The sequence below is a fragment of the Ursus maritimus genome, unplaced genomic scaffold (assembly GCF_017311325.1).
Source record: "Ursus maritimus isolate PB19 unplaced genomic scaffold, ASM1731132v1 scaffold_4, whole genome shotgun sequence".
In the NCBI taxonomy this organism is placed as follows: domain Eukaryota; kingdom Metazoa; phylum Chordata; class Mammalia; order Carnivora; family Ursidae; genus Ursus; species Ursus maritimus.
In genome coordinates, this window is record NW_024426552.1 from 93,291,320 (window position 1) to 93,310,673 (window position 19,354).

Sequence of the window (19,354 nt, forward strand, 5' to 3'; positions counted from 1 at the left end):
TTTATGGAATATAAGAAATAGGAAGATCGGTAGAAGAACGAAGGGAAGAATGAAGGGGGGGGTAAACAGAAGGGGGAATGAACCATGAGAGACTGTGGACTCTGGGAAACAAACTGAGGGCTTCAGAGGGGAGGGGTGGGGGATTGGGATAGGCCGGTGATAGGTATTAAGGAGGGCACGTACTGCATGGAGCACTGGGTGTTATATGCAAATAACGAATCATGGAACTTTACATCAACAACTGGGGATGTACTGTGTGGTGATTAATATAACAAAATAAAAAGAAAAAAAAAATAAGAATCATCCAGGGGTACCTGGGTAGCTCAGTCAGTTAAATGTCTGCCTGTGGCTTAGGTCATAATCTCTCGATTGTGGGATGGAGACCCACGTTGGGCTCCTTGCTCAGCAGGGAAATCTGCTTCTCCTTCTGCCTCTCCCTCTACCCCAGCTTGTGCTCTCTCTGTCTCTGTCTCTCTCTCACAAATGAGTAAATAAAATCTTAAAAAAAAAAAAAAAAGAATCACCCAAAACATGTAGTTTCTTTTTATAGACTTTTATATTTGTGGACTATATCATAATTCTCTTTTTTAAAGATTTTTTTTATTTATGTGACAGAGAGAGGCAGCGAGAGAGGGAACTCAAGCAGGGGGGAGCTGGAGAGGGAGAAGCAGGCTCCCTGCTGAGTAGGGAAGCAGATGCGGGGCTGGATCCCAGGACACTGGGATAATGACCTAAGCCGAAATCAGATGCTTAATGACTGAGCCACCCAGGCGCCCCGACAATATCATAATTCTAATGGAGAAAAACAGATAAGACATTCACATGGCACATCAGACTGCAGCTTATTATCCTACAAAGTCATTCTCTAAAACACGCAAGGACAAAAAAAACTAGTGCATGGAAACATACTTCCAGACATGTCTCTTCAGGGCACAGACTTGGCCTTTCCTTCCGCTCTGCACTTCCACACTCAGCATCACCACACGTGGTTGGGCAAGCCCATTTACTGCACAGAGGCACCTAGGCAAGGGGGGGATCAAATCTAAACCCCACTATTCTCCTAAGCTATCAACCCACGCCTTGCCTCTTCCCGCAGGAACTGCTTTTGTCTAATTTTCACAGAGGTGCTGTTCGGGCTGGAGAAGTTTGGGGTTTCCAAGTATAGTGACTTCTACCACCTATTGTCTCTTAAATTGACCAGTTTTTAAAATTGTCCAGAAAAACCCTAATGCCCAAGTGGTATAGTTTTCATCTCCTACCCAAACTCCTGAAATAGCTTTCTAATTGCAATACCTTTATGCAACATTCTCTTTTTTTTTTTTTTTTGCAACATTCTTGAGCGTAACACATAAAGTCTTTTACTATCTGGTCTCAGTTTACCCTCTTGGTCCTATCTGCCTTTACTGTCCAACATTCGAACTGTGATTTAGCCTCACAGGGATATTTGAACATAACCAGCTCTTCCGTGCCTCTAGAAAATGGGATAAAAGAAGCCCAAAGGAGATCTGGAGAATGTGAGGTCAAAGGGACCTGTGACCCAGTTCCTAGATAAAACCAAGGAAAGCCTCAAGTCGCCAGCACAAACATGAATGTTCGGTGCACCTAATCACATAGGGCAGTCGACGGCCTTCCAGGAGCAGCAAAATGTCTGAGAAGGCAATGGACTAGCTGAGAGAGAGGCAGACATGAGGAAACCCTGTGCATGGAAACGAGAGCAGATTCAGCAGTGACCTGTGGGGGCCAACGACTAAAGAGCAGACAGAAACAAAATCATGTCAGCACAAGACCAGGGATGGACAGCAACGGGGAGCCCTGGATAGGGATGCCTCTCACCAGCCAAACCCCAGAGCTCAGACCTAACGAAAGCATGGGGTGTAGGGGCACCTAAGTGACTGAGATGAAGTCTTCACCACCAAACAAAATGCAGGTTTAATACAGATAGTAATTATGTTAGCAGAAAGTAAGGTTAGAATTCTTGGATATCTCGATTTGTAGACTCAACTACAAATAATTCTCAAGTAACCTAGAATTTATTAATGTTCTCTGTGCATAACAAGTCCTCAATGAATGTTTATTACAAGAGTGAATAAAACTCATAATAAGTATTTTAAGCCATCCTCAAGTTCTGAAATTTTCATCAGTTTTTTTCCGAAATGCTCCAGTTACCCACTAGGTGGCGTCCACTATCTGGAGGTCTTCACTTCCTGGGCTGCTGCAGGATTTTTCTCCCCTGCCGGACCCAGGGTTCCTTGTTTGCAGCTGGCAGAGATGATCCCGAGTCTCTAGAGACTTAAAACTTTTTCTTCTTATGCAAAACTGCTGGGATTTCCCCTCTAATCTTTCCCAGGCCTTCTTTGTAACTGCGGAGGAAAAAGACTGAAGTATCCAGCTACAGCTCATCTAAATACCAGAGCAGCTATGGAAAGCACATCCGTTTCACTTTCTTAAACATGTTCTTTGGACGCAGACTGCAGCGTTGCCCTCCCTTCTGCATATAGCTCTCAGGCCTGTCTCATTTCTATACCCCCTGGCCCCCTTTCTCCATGAGAAGTAATATTCTATTTTAACTTAAATATATTTTTTTAAAGCTTTCTATTTAAAACTGTCTGGATTTTGGACAAGAACATAAGAAAACAGCTATGAGAAATGCCAAAGCAGCTTAGAAAAACTTACTTGGAAAACAAGCTTCTCAAAAAGTAACTTTATATTTTTGAATATTGGCATTTTCGCTTTCTCTAAAAAATAAAACAAAGAAAAATCTCAGTTACTTGAAGGTGAATGAGAGACAAGAAAGATGAGTGAAAGATCCTGGAAAGAGGAGAGCGAGAAATGAAAGCTTAAATATGTTTCATTTTTCTGGCCTGGACTTGGGAGAACACTAAATCGTTGTCCACGAGCTTCGGGGAATTTTGTTGTTGCCGGGGGGTCTTGTCCTCTTTCTGGGCTACTCACTACAGTGAGGCATCGTCCCAGGCAGATGGATCACCACCTGCAGATTCCAGGATCTGAAAGCTGTTCCTTGCTGACTCCCAGCCATCTCACCAGACCAGCACTCAATCCCCAGCTACAGACAACCTACCATGAACCTCCACCTCCCGGGGAGCTGTAAGTCCACAAGTTCAACACTGGCCTCTACCACCACCACCACTGCCCCCTTAGAGGCCTTAGCTGGACAACCACGTCGTCATCCATTCAAGACAGAGACACGGGAATTCCCCTCCAGTCTGCCTTCTCTCTGCCTCCTGCCTAATCAATCACCCAGTCTTGTCACCGGGATCTACTCTGCATTTCCTGTTTCCACCCTTCCTACTCAATTCCTAATATCCTTCTCTTGGTTTAAGCCCTGGTCAGCTCTACTCCTAGTAATGCTGCAAGCTCTAAACACATTTCCCTGCCTCGCCAGCGTCCAGCTCCTCACCCACTGTGCCCAGATTGGGCTTCCCCAACACAAGTGTGATCATGCAACTAACTCCTGCTTAAACCCTGTTGTCTCTAGAATAAAAGTCCAAATTCTCCGGAAGGCCCTTCCTCCTCATATAAGTCAGCCCCCGCCTCCTGTAATATCATGCACCACTCCTGGTCTGAACCCTGCATTCCAATCTTCTAAACCACTGACGTTCACAAAGGGGCCCTTCTCCTCCATGCCCCATGCTCTAATTAATGCTCAGGCTACTTCCCTTCTATCTCCTCCCTCATTCATCTAGAAAACTCTTCATCATTCTTCAAGACCCAGATCATCCCCCAAATTGATCATTCTTTTCTCTGACCTATCTTGTACCTTGTATATAAATCTGTCAGAGGGTTATAGCACTTTAATGCCAATACTGTGAGTTCCCTAATGGCAGGGATTGCTCCCTAGTTTTGTGTTCTTTAGTGAAGAGCACTGTGCCTCGCCCTACTCGGTACTCAGAATACCTTGAACAATGAATCAATGAAGAGGCAGGATATTAATAATCAAAATTTACTGACTGTGTAATGAGACAAGCACTTTGCTAACCCTTTATAAACATTATCTCATTTAATTCGATAGCCCCATGAAATAAGTTCTTAATTATTCTGGTCGGCAGATGATAAGTTTCAGGAAGTGAAGAAATACATGCAAAAACAATATACGCAAATTAAAGGCTCAGAGGCTTTGTTTAGTTTGCTCCGCCAGAGCCGAATCTCTTCACTCAAATCTATGCTGCTTCCCCAAAAACTGAATATGAGGAAATACTATTCTGACTTTCAAAACAATGTTTTTAAAAAAAGAAGCTCATGGATTCTGTAAGCTAACCACTTGAGAGCTTGACACTGATTCCAGAAAAAGGGCAAGAGTGACTTTTAAGCCTGGTTTGTGAACACTTAGTGAGGGGAGTCTTACTAATACCCTTGGGCATTGCCAGGAAGCAGCCTGGTTTCTCTAGGAATAAGCAATTCCCAACCCAACGAAAGTAGGCATATGGGGATGGGTGTGACGCCCCAGCATTCTCCCCAGCCCTGCCCGTTGCACAGCAGCCGTGCCATGTTGGGCAACGACGCCAGCTTCCGGGTTGAGTACTGTTAGGTCTGATCTCGTGTTTCTCCAAGTGCTGGTCTGTAGAGCTACCATCTGCACTCTTGATAAAAATGGATTTCTTGGGCCTCCTGGCTGTCTCAGTTGGAGGAGCACGTGACTCTTAATCTCAGGGCCGTGAGTTTGAGCCCCACGTTGGGTGTAGAGATCACCTAAACAAATAAAACTAAAAAAAATATTTCTTATTTTGGTGCTCAGATATTCTAAATCAGTAGGTCTAGGTGCCTAGGAATCTTCTCCCGAAGGAATCAGATACAGGTAGGCCAGAGCCACACTTCAGAACTTCAGAAACATGTCTTGAAACCAAACATGAAATCACATCCCCTTGCCGGGAGCCTCAGTTTCAGCCAATCAGGGTCAGGTTTTATCCTAGTAATGGTTCCTGGTCTGGGTCTAAGTGCTAGGGTGACCAACTGTTGATGTTTGCCCAGGATTTTCTTGGTTTTAGTGCTGAAAGTCCACATCCTAGGATAGCCCTTATTCCCAAGCAAATCAGGGTTCTTGGTCACTTTAGACATGATCTAAGAGGTTGTCCCAGTCAAACTGGAAAAACAGTCTTCTGTTCACACTTTCTTCCCTTCTCATCCCTGCTCTGGTCACAAACAAGGCAGCATGTTGTCCCCACCGCTGTTGGCAGCCTTCTTCCAACCGCAAGGGAAGCTGGCCCGAGGACAACACACGGGAGAAGGTAGAACGAACTACAAACAGCAGAACAGAGTCGCGGTCCTGGTTGTGCGTGCCTGGGGCCCTCCCTACCTCTGTGCACTAATAAATGTTCTTATTGTTTATTCCAGGTTGATTTAGAGTTCCACCCTTGCATGCAAAAACATTCTAACCAATGCAGTTTGGCGAAACAGGGTGTTAGGGAGAAATATGACAAAGCTTCTTTCAGACAAAATGAAGATGTGGACGAAGAAACAGGATAGTAGGGTAAATCTGTCACTTTGTGCATACGAAATTCTTCTGGGTTCCGTTTTATTGAAAGTTATGGGGAAACGTGTATGAAAACCTGAACTAATAGGTAAAATATTCTGTGAAAGCTGGCATGATGACCTAAATGTAACAAAATGAAACTTAATAGCCATAAATGTAAAGCCCTACTTTTAGGCCCAAAACAGTAATTAATTTCGCAAGTGCAAGATGGTAGAAACATGGCTTAAGAGCAGCATGTGTGAAAGATTTAGGGATTTTGGTTGACTGTAAACTCAATATAAGGCAACAGTGTGATGTGGTTGCCAAAAATGCTAATGCTCTCGCAGGCTACCTTACTCAAAGTGTAGCAAAGACCTCCCTCAGGCCACACCAGCCATATAACCTTGAACAAAACAGGATTTTTCTACTTTTACAGCCACTTGTGTTCTACCGTTGAGTCCACGGGAATTCTAGATAACCTCCCCCACCAACTCTTTCTGAGAATCCTTTGGAGTCTTACTGTGAGCTTGTCCCTCTTACTTCCTTTTTAGAAACTATCTCAACCACGGATTAAGCTAGCTGTCTGCTTTCTTTACAGTCTCATACTGAAGCTACTAAACACTGAAGAAATTCAGGTAAATGATAGCACTACAAACTCACCATCATTATCCCAAGCTAGGCCCCTCCATGCTATTCCACAATCTTTCATTATCCCCAGACAGGGCTCTGTCCTCTTCCCTATTGAATTTTATTCCTCTTCTTAAGACCCACACTTCATTTCTCCCTGTGGACCTAACCTCTTTTTTCATGAAAATGTAATCTGAATTAACATAGCCCTCGCCTTCCTCTCCCTCAGGACCTCAGCCTCCTGATTTTCTGGACATCCCCATGGAGTTTCCACCTCAAATTGAAAGATACTGAGACCTGTGGAGGCCAACAAACATCTCCAGCAGGGCATCCTTGAAGGACCTCTGCATTTTTCATGAATCCCTTTGGTCCTAAGACTTCTGTCATTGCAGAACAACGAAGGTGCCAGGGTCCTCTAGGTGACAGGCAGAGCTGTGTTCCAACCAACACTGTTACCTGGTGCCAGCTGGTGCCTCCATATCTCAGGAAAAACAGATCCTTCAGCTTTTGCTGGTAGAATCCCTTCAGAGGGGCTGGAAGTTAACGTGTCTTCTCTTTTTTACCATCCCCACCTTCATCACCCCCAATCCCACGTTCACCCTGGACAACCAAAACCTTCTTCATCATTTCACCAAACAATGAAGCTTTCCTGAAACTGGCGTATATAACTGACCACACCGCAGGGTCTGTTTCTCAAATTATGCCTCGTGCCTAGGTGTGCCTCAGCCTAGCCACGAACACAGCCCAGGCCCAAGATGAATCTCTTCCCCATGGAAAACTAGAGGCCAACGACAAGAAGCCAAATTCCTGACTGTGCTCATCTGTGCCTCTCCTCCCTGCCCTCCCAACTCCTCAGAAGGGTTCTCTCCCTGTCTTCACCACTGCTCTGTGCCTGACACCTCGCACCTGTTCAGAGCTCATTTCTCTCCAGAATCTTCATTCTCTTGTGGGTAGGGAGGGATTTTTTCTCTTTGTGCATATATACATAATCAAGTCTTGCCAAACCCCCTAAGAAATAATAGAAGAAGAAATTTTTTAAAGAAAATCTCTTGACCCAGTGGCATAAACTAATAAAAATGTGCCCTGGAGTAGAATCTAATGTAAATCCTCCTCCATAAATAAGCTCACATCTCTCTTTCTCCTCCGAGTATTAAAAGTAGAATTGGCTGAGCAACAGCAGCCTTTTTTTTTAAGGGTTTGATGTGAGGAAATAATAAAGTGAACAAAGATAGAAGCCCACTGCATATTTTCCACCTTCTCCTCCTCCTTCTACAGTATGGGTGGAATTACAAAAGAAGGGAATGTACGGTCAGCTTCGCAAGCCTGAGTGCAGTACAGGGTGGGCTCTGAGCTGCCTGAGATTGGCCAGCCCCTTCTGTCTGTGGGGCTTAGCATGGACAGACCTTTGTCCTCTTCAGTTCCAGCTCCTCGGCCTCTCCAGAATGGCCATGCCTCCCCAGCAAGCCCCCGATTCACGGTGGCTCTACTGTCACTTGGTTTTGCCAATATTGCCACAACGTGGCCCTCGTCAGCTTCCCGATGCCCCCACCTCTTCTCTCCTCAGCCAATTTCACATTCCGACTCCTGTCTTCATCTATGGGAACCTCTGTCACTGAGGTTGCAAAGACCACCCTGTTGCAAATTCAACTAACATTCTCCAAGCCCTTTCTTACGTGAACTCTCTACAGTATCTGTTGCTGGTTTTTACTGATCTTTTCTTGAACATTTTCTTTCTTCCCTCCCATGAAATCACTGGTTTTAATTGCTCTTTCTGTCCCCAGGCCATTCGGTCTCAGTGTCCCTAGTTGTCATCTCATTTCCTCAAGGATTAGTGCTCCCCCAGATTCTGGTCTTTTACCTCTCCTCTCTTCGCCCCACTTTTGAGTGATTGCACCCCCTCACATGGTCTCAACTAGCCCTACAGACTGCCAACTTCCAAAGCCACACCTTTAGTGCTCATCTCTCTTCTGAGTTCCTGATCCAGTCCCCTCCCCCAAATATATGTTGGCTATCCAGTAAGAGACTTCAAACCCAACATGTTCAAAATCAAACCCCAAATCACGCTCCTCCACCCCAACCCTCGGCCTTCTTCCCCGGTGATCTTTACCTCTTTTAATGATACTATGTTCACATACCTGAGGGCATTGGGAACTTCTCCCTTCCCCTCACTCACCCACATTTCCTCTGTGGGTTAAAACCTTATGCCTTCTCTAGAGGTCCAGTGTCTACTGACTTACTACAGGTTTTTATTACTGTCCGGGTGGTGGCAACACCCCCCTAAAAGGTCTCCTTCACCTCGGTCACCCCCTCCCCACTGCCTGTCTATTCTCCTCACTATTATTATCAGATAACTGTTTTTTCTAATGATATGATCATCTTATTCCCTTGCTTAATCTTCTTTAGTAGAGCCTTCACAGACTTCACGACAAATGCCAAATTCTTTACCATGAACTATAAGGCCATTTTTATCTGTTCCTGCTTTACCAGTCTCTTACCAGCACTCTCCAACTCGGTCCTCATGCTGACCACAGGAGTCATAGTCTTAGTCCTGTGAGAATATTCTGCAGCATGAAAGAATAAATGTATTAATAAACAGCAGAAAGCAATGCCTTCCTCCCCTTAAAAACCATCAGCTTAGTTTCAAACATCATTGTTCATTGTGAACCTGTAGGTTTCTCCCAACATTAGATTGTGTGCTCCCTAAAGGCAGTAGTGGAATTTTGTTCATATTTTTATCTCTAATGCTTAGCATGGTGCCTGGCCTATTGCATCATTCAATAAATGCTATGGAAACAAAAACCAAAGCGGGATGGGAATGAGAGAAAAGAAAAGAAAAAGGTGAAAGAGAAAGAAAGAGAAAAGAAAAAGAAACTGAAAGAGAAGAAAGAAAGAAAGAAAGAAAGAAAGAAAGAAAGAAAGAAAAGAAAGAGAAAGAAAGAAAGAAAGAAAGAAAGAAAGAAAGAAAGAAAGAAAGAAAGAAAAGAGGGAAGGGAGGAGCAGAGCTGGGAGGGGAGGAAAGGATGAAGGAAGGAAGGAAGGAAGGAAGGAAGGAAGGAAGGAAGGAAGGAAGGAAGGAAGGGAGAAGGGCTGTTTTTAATGGCACTATTTTACAATCTTTTCAAACCACATTCTGCTCTTGACAAGTCTCTGTCTGTCTTACAAACACATGCAGCACCCAAAGCTTACCACATAATTTTTTAATTAAAAAACCTAATAAAGAATTTTTATTTGAGAGATAGAAAGAATATTTGTCCTAAAGCATCAAAGAATCTTGTTGGCATCTAAGCATCTGCAGACAGCTGAGGATTTTTTGAAGAAAAGGAGAAATGTTAGGAATTGAACAGAATTATTAACTTTGTGTCTCATTAATAGTTAACACTAGGTACATCTTTAGAAAACAGAAAAGAAAAGTTCCCCTGTCCTCTAATTGGCTATTCTAAGTATCCTCGATTCTCAATTTAGACAAAGTCAGGAGTCTGGAGTAATAACTGTTCCAAGATTAAGTAACATTAAATCCCTCTCTTCCTGTTTTCTAATCTATAACTGACAGCAAGTGCTAGCCCTTTCCCTTTGTCTTAAGTCTATACCTCCCTCCCAGCAAATATGTGAGACCTAGGATATCCCGGATAATGGTCCCATCAGGTGAGGCTGGACATGGCGAAAGGACTTTGTGCTAAGGTATCCAGGAAACCCCCCCTTCATTGCTAAAAACACTGTCATAAGATGCCCACAGCTGATACAAAGATCAGAGGGACAGCCCAGGACAGATTCGTGGGCTAAGGTGAAAAGCCTTGGAATCAAGACAAAGTGTACTCTCTCTTCCAATAGCAGTCATATAATTTGGGAGCTCATGAGCTGATGTTGAGAGGGAAAATATTACATTTTTGACCTTTAAAGACTTGGCCAGAAATGCATACTTTCAAGGGAATTGATTCACTGCATTGCCTATCTCTGGTCGCTGAGGAAGAGAGAGAGAGATGAAATTTCATGAATGGCTTGATGAACTGAAATCAACATGGTGAAAGGTGGCTTCAAATTGCATGTACAAGAGTGAGTGATGGAAGTCGAGGAGGGGAACGTTGGCAGGAGCTAGTCTGTCTTCCTTGGATGGATAGGATTTGTAACTTGACTCTGTAGGCAACAAGAAACCATTCATTGAAAGACTTTAAGCTCAAGAGTGAAACAGATCTGGTTTTAAGAAGGGTTTTGGGGGATGCCTGGGTGGCTCAGTTGGTCAAACATCTGCCTTCAGCTTGGGTCGTGATCCTGGGGTCCTGGGATCAAGTCTCGCATCAGGCTCCTTGCTCAGTTGCTCTGCCTGCCTCTTCCTCTGCTTGTACTCAATCTCTCTCTCTCTCTCTCTCTGACAAATAAATAAAATCTTAAAAAAAAAAAAAAAGGAAGGGGATTTGGGCAGCAGGTAGAAGAAACAGAATAAAGACCAGGAGAACAGTTGGGACGTTTTGGCAAAAATTCAGAGTAGATACAAGAGTCTAAACTTAGGCAGCAGGAAGGAAGAATTTGGTGGTGAAAAGATCAATGAGAGAAAAGAAGAAACTAAGTAAGAGGAATGGTAATGGTAGTAACAGACCTTTTTTCCCTAGTTCACCTGACTCCAACCAGGTGGTCTAACTTTTCTAGCTACTCCCCGACCTAACACGTGCACAGGGTAGGACATCTTTTGTGTGCTCTGCAAATCTAACCTTTTTTTTTTAAATTTTATTTATTTATTTGACAGAGACAGCCAGCAAGAGAGGGAACACAAGCAGGGGGAGCGGGAGAGGAAGAAGCAGGCTCCCAGTGGGAGAGCCTGACATGGGGCTCCATCCCAGAACGCTGGGATCACGCCCTGACCCAAAAGCAGACGCTTAACAACTGCGCCACCCAGGCGCCCCATGCAAATCCAACCATTTAAAGCAGAACTTCGCACCAGTGTTGTCTGTCAGCAGCATCTATGGAGCTTTTTAGCATTACTGCTTCGTGGGCACCGCAGCACACTCTTCTTATTGTCGATTCTGTGGGGTACTCCTGGTCAACAGAATCACTGCTCCTAAATGAAGTCACACCATTGAGCACACGCTCCAGGCATTAAAAAGATAAACTTTCCTTAACTCTTCAAAGCCCTCACCACTCCATGCATTTTTTTAAATCTCCAACATAAAAATGAGCAAGCAACCTATTTTCCTGTTCCAATATTTGAAATGTACCTCTTGTTTTATGGCTATGTATAGTGTTCCACTGACTGCGTATGACACGTTTTCTTTGGGATATAATGAAAAGAAGAATTAACAAAGAATAATGAAAAACATAAACTTGCCAGATTAATAAAATGATTTCAGATAAAATAACATCCTCGTTCCGTCACCCTCCCGAACCTGATATCCCCAGAATTGCATCTGGTGGGTGTTGAACACTCACCTTCTGGGCTTTCTCTCGACATTCTTAGTAAAATTAGAGAAGGAGCTAGAAGCTGAATTGTGTTTAGCTTCCCCAGGTATTTCATGTGGGTGGCCCAGGAGCCCTGCTTTGGGAAACACTCTTTTGTGGTAGGTTAGTAGTAAAATGTCTCCGACTTTTGCCTCATCTACCAAATTTTATTCCCTCCTCACTGAATCCTGCTGTCCTAATCAGTTTGGATATTATGCTCAACAAAACTGTAAAGGAAAATCTTTTGACATTTTATTTACTTTGGGAAGAAAATCATGACCTCAAATACCAGGGGTAGGGCAGCAGACTGTTAGACGCCAGGAGGTCCCCCCGCCCCCGGCATAGAGGGGTTTGCAGAAAGAGCACTCCATGCTCACGGGGGTTACAACAATATGGTATTTATCATCAGATTTAGTGTGGGTTCTAACAGATAACAAGATGAGATTAATGCAAAGAGTGGCTCTCAAGTCCAGAGCAGAAAGCTGTGTCAGGAACCAGAAGAAACAGTCAGAAGATACAGACAGTTAAGAGGGAAACCAGGCAGGCACAAGAGAACTTAATGATCTTGAGTGGACACTAGGGGTACCTGCAGAACATAAACATCAACAATCGCAACAACAACAAAATAATACTAGCGCCCAGGTCCCAGGTGAACCGCATTAGCAACTCTGGAAGTGGACCCAAGGATAGGCATTCTAAAAGCTCTCCAGGTGGTTCTATGTGAAGCCCAGGTTGAGATCCACTCCTCTAAATACCTCCTTTCTCCGAACAGCTTATTGTCCTGACTGATGACATTCATGCCCTAATTGCAAATGAAAAGGGTCAAATTCCAGTACCTTTGGTCAGACCTTATTGATCTTTCTAGACACAGCTCCCTCCAATGTTACGTTTGTGACCATGTCTTTCCCAAGCCCCACTCCAGCCTCTTCCGTCCTGTGTGCTCTGATACCCTGCATATCTATGGTTTCATCACAGCACCTGTAAACTCCATGCACTTGCCTGTCTCCTTCACTGGGGTCCCCAAGGGCATGATTTATATGCCTTCAGATCCCCATCCCATTTGGCATATTGTCTGGAAGGAACAGATTCTCAATAAAAGTTTATTGAATTCTTAAGAACCCAATAAATATTTATTTTTTTCTTAAATACATATTTAACCACTATAAAATTCATTTTCAACATTTATAAAAAGAAAAGATTGAACTATATTGTCTCTAAATTGTAATCCCTTTGAGATCCAAAATTCTGTGTTTTTTTTTTCTCTTTGTATCACATAAAATGTATACATATGATTCCAGAAATAATGTTTTAGGCCTGTATTTCCCAAATGTTAATACGCACTCTACTTACCTGGGATCCTGTTAAAATGCAAATTTTAATTGGGCAGGTCTACGTTGAGGCCTGAGATTCTGTACTTTTAATAAGCTCTCAGGTCGTGTTGTTGTATCTGGTCAAAGATGACACTTTGTAGCATAATTTTAGGGAAGGGAGGCAGATCCTAGCCTTCCCTGAGTTCACATCACACATTATAAGACAGATAGGTACTCAGCACCAAACTGCCTGGGTCAGATCCTGGCCCTGACACTTCTATTAAGACAATGAGTCATCTTAACATATTTGTGCCTCAACTTCCTCAACAGTAACAGAGGGATAACAATGGGTTTTTTTGTGAAATTAACGAGTTAATTCATTTGCAATCTTTACAATGGTGCTTCACACATAATAAGCACAATGCATATTAACACAATACATACATACACACCTTTTCAGTCCATTTGTTTCAGCAGTGTTCAGTTCTATTTGACAGAAGCACTGGTTTTTCTTTTTTAATCTTGAAATCAGTAAAAGGGAGATATGTTTCCTTCCTTAGACTGAAAAGCAAATACTGGATCCATAGACCAAGAAAAAAATTAGAAGAGACAAAAAAATTCAACTGATCACTCTGTAGTCCCGTCATTCTCTACTTTTTCATCCCAGCACTGCCCCATTGCAGCATTGACAATACCTAATATTACCATGTCAGAAAGACATAAATGCAAGGATTAAAACCCACAATAAAAGGAAACTCTGGTCAGAATGTACAAATTGACACTCAGTACTGCATAAACACAAAATCACACCATTCTTTTAACAATAAGATTCAAAGCTTATTTCCTGACACTAAGATATCAGTTCTTTGGCAAGACAATTGCTTTTCACTGAGGTGTATCAAAGTCTTGGGGGTAGTCAGAATGCAAGAAAGATCGCCCCAACCTGAAATAATTTCGTAAAAGCATAGGGCTCAGTTTCAAAGAAGGAGGAAGAGAAGCATCAGAGAGTAGAAAGAAAACAACAAAAACAAACAGAAAATCTGACATTATTAGGAGCCTTGTTTACCTTAAATAAGAGAAGGAGGCGGGCACCTGGCTGGCTCAGTAGGAAGAGCATGCAACTCTTGATCTCGGGGGTCGTGAGTTCAAGCCCCACAACTGGTATAGAGATTACTTAAATACATAAATATTCTAACAAAAAAGAAGAAAGGAGGAGGAGAAAAGAAAAAAAAAAGAGTTTCAAAACAATCATTGCTGAGTCCTTACTCTGTGCCAATGGCTTCAAGTATATTCGGGTTCTAAACATCCCGTTAACACTCCCCACAGAAGGCATTCTGAACCGCACTTTACAGTTGTGGAAGTTCTCTGAGAGGAGGGGGTCCTACTTGCCAGACCCAGATTCCCAGATTCGGCAGAGCTGGGGTTTGACTCTCCTGCCAGTGTACTTCTCATGCTTCCCATCCCCTCCCATCCCCTGAAACAAAACTTTGAAAGAACCTCCAGCTCTGAGCTGTCTCGGGTTAAAATCAAGTTTAAGGTCATACAACAAACAACAAGCCAGGACAAAGTGAAGCGGGAATGAATATACAAAACAGCTGAAGTTGCGCCAAAGACACATTCCACCTCTCCATAGTTTTCATTGAGAGAGTTAATCCTGGGACGCAAACAAGTCAGTCGGGCTTGTTAACCATGCCGTCGGCTCCATTCCAGCCAGGTGCTCTAAGGTCTGCCACGTCTCTTCTTTTGTTTTAAGGTGTATTTGGAGAAGAATATCTGCCCTGCTCGGCGATACAAAGTGCAAAACTCACCAATGCTTGGATTCTGCCCCTGGCTTCTTCCCAGACTAAAGCTGAGGTCGCTTGCTTTGCCTGCACTTCTTTGATTAGTGTAAATTCCATTGGGCCTCTGAGCCCTTGTTAAGTGAAGGAGGCTAACCCAGTGGGAAAAATGAATTTAGGGGCTTGAAAGATGGTTGATTTAACACTCGGAGTTTCGTTAACCTAAAGTTCAATCTATTTACTTACTCATGTCTAAGCAAAACAGAATAGAAAGCCTAGCCTGTTGGTTTAATCTCTATCTCATTATGTCGTGAGACCCTTTTCATATCCCGATATATATAATTTACTGATTACGTTACCTACTTTTAATGCTGAACCTAACATGTTCCTCTTGGTTTGGCCACAATGGAAAAAAAAATTTACCCCTAGTTAAAATTTTCAGAAAGTCTATTTTTTACACTTGGAAAAGTCGGATTATTTCTTATTCAGTTATAAGTTCCTGTGTTAGAAGAAAGGAAATCGCTAATAATGATACTGTTAAGGGGATCAAATAACTTGACAATGTTTCATCATTTCAGGTTTTCCTAAGCAGAAGACTATTCAAACCTTTTTATTTTAACTTTATGCTTCCCACAGAATATATGAATAAGAGAAAAGTAAAACTTAGCCACATTCTGTAATTAGTATGTCAGGAATTTTCAAAATGCTGAGAAGTACTTACAATGGATAATGACTGCAAATTCCAGGTTTGTTTGTGTGTGTGTTTTTTTTAATATAGCCTAGGAAAAAGGTATGCTGATAAATAGAATATTGTCTGTATTGTATAATATTGTGTAATATATTATGTTAAATATTTCTGAAGAATTAGAATTTTCTGGCCACCGAAAAGACTTGGAAAATATAATTTAACCTTTCTTTGATAAATCAGAAGATATTTTAAAATCTTATACATTTTCAGGGTCACCATAATAAACATCAATGAATCCAATTTAACTTGTTACTGCCAAAACACAAATGTCATTATTAAGAGAAATGCCAGATTAATAGAGTGACCAATAAACCGTATTTCATTGTAACACATAATGTTTTGGGAGCTATGTCCACTGTTCGTATTTTTATTTAAGTATATTATTGAGAAATAACTATGTTAGTGTTAGTGAACCTCCGTGCTCCACAGCTCGTCAAAATGCAGTCGCATTCTTTGCCCCCTGCATAGGGTTGTTTCGAAAGTGGTATTTGGCATGACAAATATTGCCTCGCTGAAATCCCGTATGCCATTAAGAGCCAAACAAGAGCAGTGTTTCAAGTATATAAAAAAAGAGAACTTAATATTTTCTTATAAATTGTGTCTCAACCTAAGTAGAGGAAACTTCCCATTCAACATAAAATTGGTAAAGAATTAACCAATTGTTCGATATAGACTGGAAACAAAAAGCAGATAAACTTTTAAAACTATTTGAAGTCATTATGAGTCTTGAGAGAATTGTGTTTCTGCAATATTACAAAATAAAGCTTGACTTTCTCATTCGGAGGATTTATCTGGTAACTAATATTGCCATATGGACTATAAATTACAGCTGTTTTCAAGTGGACTGCAGTAATGCAATCGGGAGCATTCAGTACGTGCATTAGACATCCGGCAAGCTTTAAAACAGAAATATGGACTGGAACATGTGCACTCATTATATTGATAATGAAAACAGACATAGGCTTAACATTTCAGTCATAGAGAGATTTCCAAAAATGTTAAATTCCTTTGTAATAAAAAAATAATTGGATGGGAAACTGATTTTAGGATGGAGAATATAAGGGCAGTCTGCACATAAAATGGATCAAAGGGGAAAACTCAAAAACCACAGCTTTGGGGACACCTGGCTGGCTCAGTCAGTAGAGCATGGGACTCTTGATCTCAGGGTCCTGAGTTCAAGCCCCATGTTGGGCATAGAGATTATTTCAAAACAAAACAAAAAAAACCCCACTTTTTAAAAAAAGATTTTATTTATTTATTTGACAGAGAAAGAGACAGAGAGAGAGGGAACACAAGCAAAGGGAGTGGGAGAGGGCGAAGCAGGCTACCACTAAGTAGGAAGTCCTACTCGGGGCTCGATCCCAGGACCGGGATCATCACCTGATGCCTGATGGTTGAGCCACCCAGGCACCCCCCAAAAAGCACTTTTTAAATTATAGAACAATGATGACAAAAATCAGAATTGCCACAGAATCATGGAAGAACTTCATGAAACTAGTCATCTGGGAAGTAGTTTTGTAGCTGTGCTTTCAGCAGGTCTTCATAATTTAACTGTGTTATTTGTATACTAGTTATACACAATTATCCCTATGGTCATATAAGCTACATATTTCTACCTGGGTTTCCCAAGGCCCACCTTCAGGATACACTTCTGTTAAAATATGTTTATAATTTCAAAAACATCTTCTAAGAGTATACTAAGGTTTATATAATCAACTTGAAGAGATGTATTGGTTAATCAAAAGTCAAAAACAAAACATGAATATTACCATTTTTCTTTTTTTTTTTTGGCTCTTCATTTTATTTTTGAATGGGTAATTCATTTACATAGCATGAAATTCAGAAGCTAATACCATTTTACAAACTTCTATACATTATTGAGAGACATGCCTATGCCCCAAGCAAGTCCTAAAAATAGCAAACATCCGTCAATATCATGTCTCGTCTCTTCCACATCTTGTTAAACTATTCCAGTCCTCTAGTGTTAACTCCGTGTGTGCAGCTTCGGTATTTGAGGCATAGCTTTAACCAATGTGCAGAATGTCATTATGACATACTTTACAAACTCTGTAGCATTTGAATTTATACTTATAGACTTATGCCATCTCTATTCTAATGTGTCATCCCTTCTAGGCACCAAAAAGACAACTAAAATAGGTTGCTTCTCCCTCTCATTTGGAGATCATGGTAAGGAGTATAACACGAATTGGTAGGTAGTGGTTTATCGAGAAAGGTGTGATAATATTGAGGAACATGCCCAGCTTTAAAATTCTTTTTTTTTAAGATTTTATTTACTTATTTGACAGAGAGAGAGACAGCCAGCGAGAGAGGGAACACAAGCAGAGGGAGTGGGAGAGGAAGAAGCAGGCTGCCACTGGAGGAGCCTGATGTGGGGTCCCAGGACTCTGGGATCACGCCCTGAGCTGAAGGCAGACGCCTAACGACTGAGCCACCCGGGCGCCCCAGTTTTTAAATTCTTATGCTTAAAAGTGTATGCCTTTAAATTCTTATAAACAAAAACCATACGCTGGAGAAAAAAGTTAAAGACAAATTTAGAAAGCACTAAATGTAACGTATAGTCTAAACCCACCTTGTTACAGATGAGGAGATTAGGCTCAGAGAAATGGAGCAGCTTGCTCAACTTCCCAGAACGCACGAATCAAAGATCTGACACTAGAACCTCGTGTCTGGACTCCCAATCCTGATCTCATTTTGCCGTGAAAATTACTTCTTTCATGCACTTTGCCTTTGAATGACCTACAAAGATGATACGTATTCAAATTATGAGTAGGGTTTCCCTTATATCTTTGTTGGAGGAAATAAATAAATAAATAGCTTTATGAAGAAATTAGATAAAATCATGGATGATATATTAACTTCAAGAAAAAATTAGAGATATTTGCAGGCTACCATCAAAATTACCACCTAGTTACACCCCCCCCCACACACACACACTCTGTTAAAACTGACCTCTCTTGGGGCACCTGGGTGGCTCAGTGGATTAAGCATCTGCTTTCAGCTCAGGTCATGATCCCAGGGTCCTGGGACGAGTACCACATCGGGCTCCCTGCTCAGTGAGGAGTCTGCTTCCCTCTCTCCCTCTGCCACTTCTCCTGCTCATGCTCTCTCTCTGTCTCAATAAATAAATAAAACCTTAAAAAAAAATCAACAATTGAGGAACAGTTCCTCAATTAAAAAAAAAAAATTGAACTCTCTTGAGTGATGGCCACACCTTACAGTCTACTGACAACTAACTGTCCTTCAAAGCTGACCAGCTCCACCCCGTGCTCTCTGTGACACTGTCTTGTCTTGAGCATGTTTTTGGATTCTTTTCTTGACCTCTCTCCCTCTCTTCCTCCACGTTTATAGGTCTTCCTTTAGGCCCTCCACTGCTCAATTAAACTGCTCTTTCATTATGATCCATCCATGTTTACTATATTTTTCTCTGTAGATACTTCTCAAATTTCCCTCTCCTGCTCTTTTGTTGACCTTCATCCTGGCTTATATTTCCAACTGCCCATGGATAATCTCCATTTGAATGTCCTGCAAGTACTTCAAATCCAACTTGTTTAACAATGATTTTTTTTTCCTCCCCTAAAAAAAGATCTCCTGACTTCCTTGCTTCTGTTGTCCTTCCAATAAATCAGGTGCAAAACCTTGGAGTCTTCTTTGATTCTTTTTAAAAAAATTTTTTTCTTCTTGTTCTTCTTCTTCTTCTTCTTTTTTTTTTTTTTAGAGAGAGTGCGAGAGCAAGCTGTGGGGGAGGGGCAGAGGGAGAGAGAGAGAATCTTAAGCAGGCTTCACACTCAGTGTGGAGTCTAACATGGGGCTCAATTCCATGATCCTGAGATCATGACCTGAGCCGAAATCAAGAGTCTGATGCTTAACCAACTGAGCCACCCAGGCACCCCTCTTTGATTCTTTATCTAGCTTTCCAAAACATATTTCAAAGCTAAACTTTTTAAACCTTCTCCATAAGTTATCTCATTGTCTTCTT

General features: G+C 41.9%; 1 long non-coding RNA gene across 2 annotated transcripts; it reads right to left on the bottom strand.

The window, feature by feature from the left end:
* Positions 1 to 8,589: 8,589 nt before the first annotated feature.
* On the bottom strand, positions 8,590 to 18,323 carry LOC103680830. Of its 2 annotated transcripts, none has more exons than XR_573172.2 (4): positions 17,948 to 18,323; positions 13,284 to 13,406; positions 11,025 to 11,144; positions 8,590 to 8,655 (listed from the first exon to the last, which is right to left on the bottom strand). It is a non-coding gene; the product is annotated as an uncharacterized LOC103680830 (long non-coding RNA). The 2 variants fall into 2 exon arrangements; XR_573173.2 differs by lacking the exon at positions 17,948 to 18,323 and adding an exon at positions 13,898 to 13,984.
* Between the last annotated feature and the right edge of the window lie 1,031 nt (positions 18,324 to 19,354).